An 8,844-nucleotide genomic window follows, 5' to 3' on the forward strand; every position below is an offset into this window, starting at 1 on the left:
GTGGAATTCCTTCCATCGTTGCTCTTTCCCTCCTGTTTTCCACTCAACAAGAAAAAGAGCAGCCACGTGAACAGGAGTAAAAGCCCCAAACCCACAAAAAAGCACATTCTCAGCATCACTAATCCCTGCCAAACTGCCAGGAACCTTCCAAAACTACATCCAAGCTTGGAAACAGGGATCCAGTTGTTTGTTTAAGCAGCTATTGATCCAGTCTCTTCCAGCTAATTAAACTATTCACTATTTAAACTCATTAAACTGCTCATCCTGCTCCTGGCAGCCAGAGGCAAAGAAGAAATCGTGTCTAGATTAAATGGTGTTGGTGAATGTGCCCATCCCAGTCCTTGGAGAGGTTGGAATTGCATCCCTGTTCCTCTGCTCTCTTTTCCTTCCTTTTTCCTGCAGTGATTCCCACCCGGATTCCTCAGCTCCAGCTCTCTGAGCAGCCTCAGGGGGAGCATTTCATCCCCTTAGAGCCAACTCCATTTGTTGCATCCTTCATGCCTCAACCACCCCTAAAAGCAGGCAAGTGCTGATGGGCAGTGCAGCTGCTTCCACTTGGGAATGTTTCCAGTGGAACAGGGAGGGAATTCTGAGAAGCTTCCACCCACTGCACGTTATTGCTGGATAAAAGGTGAGGCAGCAAAGGATCAACAAAGGGAGATTTCAGCAAGACAAAGTCCAGACAGAGAGGCTGCAAGTGTGGCTGGGGCTGCTAAACTGGGAAAACTGCAAGGTCAGGCTGTGGGAACATGGATTATACTGAGGTCAGGAACTGGTGTTGGGAAGAGAAGGAGAAGGAGAAGGAGAAGGAGAAGGAGAAGGAGAAGGAGAAGGAGAAGGAGAAGGAGAAGGAGAAGGAGAAGGAGAAGGAGAAGGAGAAGGAGAAGGAGAAGGAGGAGGAGGAGGAGGAGGAGGAGGAGGAGGAGGAGGAGGAGGAGGAGGAGGAGGAGGAGGAGGAGGAGGAGGAGGAGAAGGAGAAGGAGAAGGAGAAGGAGAAGGAGAAGGAGAAGGAGAAGGAGAAGGAGAAGGAGAAGGAGAAGGAGAAGGAGAAGGAGAAGGAGAAGGAGAAGGAGAAGGAGAAGGAGGAGAAGGGCCCGAAGTAACTGCACAGTGAATTTCCTTACCATGAGCCAGGCTCATTCCCTGAGCTGACCAATATCTCCGAGCTCCCCTTCATGGCACAGCCCTGCCAGTAAAGAACAGAAGTTCCTGCTGCTCCCACTGGAATTCTGTAGCGTGCCTGGCATTCCATACGTTCTGCTGCCTGAGAGTTCCTGCAGCCGTCCTCGGGAAGAGCAGTTCACTGCCACAGGAGGAACAAGAGGAAAGCAGCTGCCACTCTCGGGTTCTGTGCCCTGTAAAAAGTAAAAGCAGATAAAGATCAAAGCTCCATAAAGCTGGAACCATCTCCAACCTCGGGACAGCACTTCTGTGGGAAAAGCGTAGATGGGCCATTAGGAAGGAGATCATCATGCAAATGGGCAAGGGGGGGAATTAAATTCTGCTGCTTTCTGATTGAGGCCTGCTTCAATTTGCAGCCTTTATAATATCAGCTTAATGGGACTTTTTGTGCTTTAAAGAGGTTTTTATTAGCTGGGGGTTGTCCCTGCCTGGACTGAGGCACAGCACAATGAGTCTCCTGCCTCCTGAAGCCGTGTCGTTATCCCAGCATCTGAAATTAAAAACCAGCACTCTGGGAAACCTCTCTACTCTGAGGAGAAGTGTGAGGAGCGTTTGGGTCTGTGGAAAGCCTGGAACAGCTCTGAGAGACACCAAACATCCTGTGGATCCCAATAAACAGCAAAACATTCCAGCAGCTCCTTCCAACACCGCCCTTGTAGGGAACTCTGTCACCCCAGTGGGTATTTGTGGGAGTAAGGAAGAAATCCCACTAATGACCTCAGTGTGATCACCTCTGGTTCGTCTGGGGATAAATCTCCTTTATCCTTCTGGGAGAATAAAGGAATCCAATGCTGCCTTAATCCCCAGCTCCTCAGAGTCTGCATTTCCAGAATCCATCTCCTGGCCCAGCATGGGAAGGGTTGTCCAGCGCTGGAACAGCTGCCCAGGGCAGTGGTGGAGTCACCAACCCTGGAAGTGCTCATAAAATACATGGATATGGCACTTGAGTGTTCATAAAATACCTGGGTAAATACATGGGTAAATATAGGAATAAATACATGGGTAAATACATGGATAAACATATGGATAAATATAGGGATAAATATGTAGGGATAAATATGTATGGATAAATACATGGCACTTGAGGTCATGGGTTGGTGTGACCATGGTGGTGGTTGATGTTTGGACTTGATGATGCTAAAGGCCTTTGCCAGCCTCAACAACCCCAGGATTCCATGATTTTCTGCCTTTTTCTCCTGCTCTGGGGCTGAGAAACTCCTTGAGCGGAGCAGCAGTGGGAGCAGGGAGCCACAGGCTGCACATCAGAGCTCTGCAGGCACTTTTAATCCACCTCTCTTCATGTTCATGGAAGATGGCACAGGAAATCTCTCAGCCCGAAAGCATCTCCCCAGCTCTGCACACCCAGGACAAAGCCGAGGTGAATGATCCCCTCCAAGCTCCTTCCAGAGCCATTCCAGCGGCAACCAGAGGCAGCAGTTCCTAGAGAAACGGCTCCTATCCAATTCAGGAGCCTTCCCTTGGGGAGGAGACATCCATTTCCCCTTCTACCTGTCATTCTTCTTCATTCATGGACTCAATAAGGCAGGAAATCTGGCAGGCTTGAAGTAAAAAACGAGCTGTTCACAGCAAAGAGAGCCTCAGCGGGTAAAAAAAAAACAAACCCCAAACTGTTGGAATCAAGATGAAGTTAATAGGAGCAAAAATAAATAGAAACAGACCCTAAATGTAAATGAACATTACATCACCACTGGCATTTCAGCTCCTTTTCAAATACAGAAATAGCAGCAGATTTAACTTGCAGAAAGTTGCTGTGTTCACACAGCCAGAGCTGCTTCAGGGGCACAGCCCTGAACCTTCTGCTCCCCAAAACAACTCAAGACTCGAGAAAGGAGAAACAGGGATCAGGCAGAGGGGGAAAATCCCAACTTCCCGGTCAAAAGAGGTTAAGAGAAATACAATTCCATCCCTTAACCCTGTGGAGATGGGATCTGTTGGCGTTTGCCAGCTCCAGAGGAGTTCACTCCACCTCGGGCAGATCGGAGGTGAAAGCAAATAATGCAACTGCAGCCCCGGAGAAGGCTGGGCTCTTAATTGACAGAGATTCCAGAGAGAGGGAAATAACCTCCAGTACCATTTGGGCAGCAGGTTTCTCTCCCAGCTGCCACCTCAAATCCTCGAGATCCCCGTTGGCCACCCAAAATTCCAGGCACCATTTCCAGCCTGGAAACAAACTCAGAATGCTCTCAGAGTGAGACCTTAAAGCTGGAGCACCTCAGCCCCCACACCTGCTCAATCCCTGCTCTCCCAGGGGCTCAGCCTGGAGAAAAGGAGGCTCCAGAGAGACCTTTTCTCTCTCTGGAATTCCCTGACAGGAGGGGGCAGCTGGGGGGGGGGGGGGGGGGGGCGGGCTCTGCTCCCAGGGAACAGGGACAGAAGTTCTGAGTCATTTCAGGGAGTGAAGAGTTACAGGGCAGGAAACAAAGGCAGCTGAAGAAGATCTGAGACGATTTTCCCTTATTCTTACACACCTCAGACATTCAATTTTGTCCAAGTTTGTGTCTCGAATTTAAACCCAACTCCTTCCCTGTGGGAAGGAGGAGATGATCCCGGCCTGCCATGTGCCAGAGCGAGAGTGACAGAGGGAAGGATGTTACTTGGGGAAGGGTGGCACACTGACATTTCATCGTGGCTGATATGGCAGAGAGACTTCATTTTTTTTAACAGCAAAAGCTTCAATATTTCACAAAATCTGTGTTCCCTGTGATTATTTGTAAAGCATTGTGGATGGGCTTGGCACTTCCCTGACAGAAACACTGGCAGGGCTCTGCCTGGAGGGATCTATAATTGAAGATGGGAAGAGTGGATGGGAGGACAGGGATGCAGCAGAGGGAGATCAGAAAGAGAATTACGAATTCTTTCATTCTTTTCTGGATTTTTTGGGTTCTTTTAATGTGATCCATTTTAAATCCAGGCTTAAGATCTGATTCAACTTCAGATTTTTTTTGCTGCCCAAACTTTCTTCTGTCCCTGGCTGGAGCAGAAAACCAAAATTTCAAAATTCCTCATGAAATAAATAGGAGGGTGGTGTGGGAACAGCCTCACTTTCCCAGGTGGAAACACTTCCCTCCGGGTTTATCATTCTGGGAACAATTCTGGCCCAAAGAAGGGGAAGCACAGAGTGGCACTGCCAGGGTGTGACACGGCCAGGGCACAAGGAGGCCCTGGGTTCTCCTCCAGGTTTGTTTGTGGAAGGTTTGGGGTGGTTTGGGGTGGCTGAAGGGTTTCTGACAGCATTAATTGGGAGTCAATCCCCCTACGGATCCCCATTCCCAGTTCTCCCAGGAAGCTCCTGCAATGGTCTCTAAGGGGTTAATGGAATATCTGCTTTTCCCTGCACGGATGACGGGGCCCAAAGCACTTCCCTGGCCCTGCAGGAGCCCCAGCACTGAAAATCCCCGAGCAACACCTCGGAGCTGCCGCAGGCACCCAGACAGAAGGGGAAGGTGCCCATTCCCTCAGCTCCCGGCTGCCAGATGGGGGAATATTTTGGGCTTTTGGGAAAAGCGTTGGGTTTCCACCTTTTCCCTGCGTGTGAGGAAGCGCCTGGCACCAGGGAATGCTCTGCTGAGCTGGGAGGCCCCGGCATTCCTGGAGAGAAATCTTTAGGATTAGGTGGGGGATTACACCACCTGCTCCCTTTCCCTGTGGCTGGGGGCACCAGGCTGAGGGCACAGCGGGCGGGATGTGCCGGAGACCCAAATCCCACTGGAACCACGGCGTTTTCCATCCCCTTGGGTCCAATTCCGGGCAGGAGCAGCACCTGGAGGACAAAGCTGCGCGGCAGCCGAATGCCGGGTGACAAAACCCCTGAAAAACAGGCTTGAGGAAGTGGCTGGGTGGAAGGGTGAGCTGAGGGAGGTGGTAATTAGAGCACTGGGGGAAGGTGGTAATTAGAGCACTGGGGGAAGGTGGTAATTAGCTCTGCTGCTCACCGTGGCTCAGCCTTCAGCTGTCACTCACCCACGCCTGGAGCCTGTGGAACACGTTTCTGTCCCATCTGCGAGGGAAACGCTTCCCCTTCCCTCTTCCTGCAAAAGCAGAGGAATCCTTGTCCCTGGATGACCAAGGCCGGGCCAGGGGTGGAGACGCCATCCCTGCAAGGCTTCAAAAACCGTGGATGTGGCGCTGGAGGACAGGGGTGGCTGGGGAGCGTGCTGGTGGGGCTGGGTTGAGGGTTGGACTTGGCGATCCCAAAGGTCTTTTCCAGATATTCTCCTGCAAATAGAATGTTTATATAATAAAGCACACAATTTGGAGCTCGTTAAACAGTTATATTTCAGTCAAAACTCTGCACATAATCTCTTCATGAGGGGTTTTGAATTCCACCTCCCCTCTGCAGCAGCGATCCCGTGATTCCAACACGGATCTCCAGTCCCCTTTGGCATTTTCTGATTTCCAGGCAACATCTCATGGCCTCAAAAGCCTTGGTAGACTTAATCAAAACTGGGCTGAGTCTAAAGTGGACTCGAGCACAACGTTCAGGTGCAATGGATGCTGCTGGAATGGGGGCTCTAATGCCAGGTGTCACATCCTCCCAAACTTCCAGCTCCCGGAACTAGAAAGGAGCTTTAATGGATGGAAAAGAAATCCCCAAACCACAACCCCGTGGGAATCAGGGATGCAGGACTCGGCTGTGCTGCCATCACTCCCTCAGGAATAGCCAGGTTTAGCTCATTCTGTCTGCCCAGAGAGGAGGATTTGCCCCTGGATGCCCTGGAATGTTCCAGGCCAGGCTGGACACTGGGGCTGGGAGCAGCCCGGGACAGTGGGAGGTGTCCCTGCCCGTGGCAGTGCTGGCACTGGATGAGCTTGAAGGTCCTTCCAAGCCCAAATGGTTCTGTGAGTCTTAGAGCCCTGAAATTCTCATGACAGAGGTGGAACTGCAAGAGCTTAAGGTCCCTTCCCAAAGAAACCCCATTGCAGGACTCTGCAGCTTCTGGAGCCCTGGGTCCATGGAAATGCAGTTTCAGAGGAGCTCCGAGGAAATGGGTGTTTTGGGGAGAGCAGAGTGGCTGGAACAGAGGAACAGGAACGGTCTCCTCGAGCAAGCCCTTGTGTCTCAGGGAGCGGGATCGGCTCGCTCCTAACGCACCTGGTGACTCCCAGAGCGGGGGATGGAAATGCAGCCCAGGTCCGAAAGAAACCTCTGCGCATCATGCGCGGGCGCGCTGCCCCACTGCGAGCGGCCCCCGCGCGGGCGCGGTTGCTACTGCGCATGCGCGGGCCCGGTGGCTACTGCGCATGCGCGGGTGCGGTTGCTACTGCGCATGCGCGGGCGCGCGGGCTACTGCGCATGCGCGGGCCCGGTGGCTACTGCGCATGCGCGGGCCCGGTGGCTACTGCGCATGCGCGGGCGCGCGGGCTACTGCGCATGCGCGGGCGCGGTTGCTACTGCGCATGCGCGGGCGCGGTTGCTACTGCGCATGCGCGGGCGCGGTTGCTACTGCGCATGCGCGGGCGCGGTTGCTACTGCGCATGCGCGGGCGCGGTTGCTACTGCGCATGCGCGGGCGCGGTTGCTACTGCGCATGCGCGGGCGCGGTTGCTACTGCGCATGCGCGGGCGCGCGGGCTACTGCGCATGCGCGGGCGCGGTTGCTACTGCGCATGCGCGGGCGCGGTTGCTACTGCGCATGCGCGGGCGCGGTTGCTACTGCGCATGCGCGGGCGCGGTTGCTACTGCGCATGCGCGGGCGCGGTTGCTACTGCGCATGCGCGGGCGCGGTTGCTACTGCGCATGCGCGGGCGCGGTTGCTACTGCGCATGCGCGGGCGCGCGGGCTACTGCGCATGCGCGGGCGCGCGGGCTACTGCGCATGCGCGGGCGCGGTTGCTACTGCGCATGCGCGGGCGCGGTTGCTACTGCGCATGCGCGGGCGCGGTTGCTACTGCGCATGCGCGGGCGCGGTTGCTACTGCGCATGCGCGGGCGCGGTTGCTACTGCGCATGCGCGGGCGCGCGGGCTACTGCGCATGCGCGGGCGCGCGGGCTACTGCGCATGCGCGGGCGCGCGGGCTACTGCGCATGCGCGGGCGCGCGGGCTACTGCGCATGCGCGGGCGCGCGGGCTACTGCGCATGCGCGGGCGCGCGGGCTACTGCGCATGCGCGGGCGCGCGGGCTACTGCGCATGCGCGGGCGCGCGGGCTACTGCGCATGCGCGGGCGCGCGGGCTACTGCGCATGCGCGGGCGCGCGGGCTACTGCGCATGCGCGGGCGCGCGGGCTACTGCGCATGCGCGGGCGCGCGGCCCTTCTTATATTAAAACTAAAATTTTCACTCTGTCCCCTGTAGTTTTCCTCGTATGTACCTTCAAAACGTTCATTCTGTCCCTCACAGATTAGCTCAGGTCTTTTCCCTCAAATTGTCTCTGTCTGTCCCCTACCGATAAGAACCTCAATTTTCATCCCAAAATGTCACCTACTAATTGCCCCGATTTTACCTCAAAACGTTCATTTTCTCCCATACAAATTAACTCACATTTTACCCCCAAAACGTTCGTTTTATCCCCTACAGAACGTGCCCACCATCCGAGCAACAGGACCGCGAATGCCTGGCGGCAGCAGCGCCACCGCTCCGCGATTTGCGCTCTGGCCACTGAAGCCCCACACGGCCGGGACAAGCATGAGGCGGCGGCACCCACGGAAATCGTGAGGTCGTGGCCTGCGGTACGGGATGTTACCCCCTGAGCGGCAGCACCGAGCGTAAAAAGCCGCTGCGCCCGCACGGCCTTCCCGCGGCGCTGCGCGTGGGTAGCTGCGGCCGCTCCCTGCACACGCGCAGCTTTCTTCAGCCGGCATCGTTGGGCCAATGCGCGCCTGCAGGTGCTCCCCGGGGTGGCTGTAGTGCCTCCTGTGCACCAGCAGGTGGAAGCAGCGAGCAGCACCACGCGGCTCTCCCGCTTCCCTGCGCGCACGTCGCTTTCTGTCATTGCACCCGTGCGGTTTTCCGCGTTACTGCACGGGCACGGCTTCTCAATTTACTGCGCGTGTGCCGCTCTCCAAGTCGTTGCTCATTCCTTTGCTTTTTTGAGTTCTGCCGCTTATGTGCAGGTATTTTTGCTGGGGTTTTTTTAGGTTTGAGGAGTTTTATTACTGCTTTTTAACTGCACGTGCACGGCGCTGCTGAGTTCACATGCACGGGTGCGGTGTTCTTACTTGCGGTGTTAGCGAGAAGGAGAAGAGCCCAGCCCGTGCTTGGGTTCGGGAGGAGTGCAGCAACGCGCAAGACGAACGTTTGAAACAACGCAGGTCAGCGCGGTGCAAACGACCTGGCAGGTGAGGGTAGCGCACAGAGAAAGGCTACTACGCGCACAGTAGCAGAAGTCAGAATTGTGACACGGAAAAACATGCTTTCCTTCTCGCCCCCGATACAGGAGTCCAGGATGGACGCTTGGAGCACGTCCATCAGAGCACCAAGGACCTCTGCAGGAGCCACAGCCCTAAAGACTCACGATGGCACTGAACACCTCTGTGCTCTGTTAACCAAAGACTGGGGCAGATCATGCCTGAAGAAAGAGTGGTCTCTGTTTTTTTCCAAGCTGCTACAGAAACAAACAAAGGTAGAAAGGTAAAAATGAACAAAGGAGGGAAGGTGAGAAAGGTCGTTTGAAAGTCAAAGTCAGAGAGAGAGAGAGAAAGAAAGTC

This window comes from Coloeus monedula (genome assembly GCF_965178545.1).
Source record: "Coloeus monedula genome assembly, contig: HAP1_SCAFFOLD_122, whole genome shotgun sequence".
Taxonomy (NCBI): domain Eukaryota; kingdom Metazoa; phylum Chordata; class Aves; order Passeriformes; family Corvidae; genus Coloeus; species Coloeus monedula.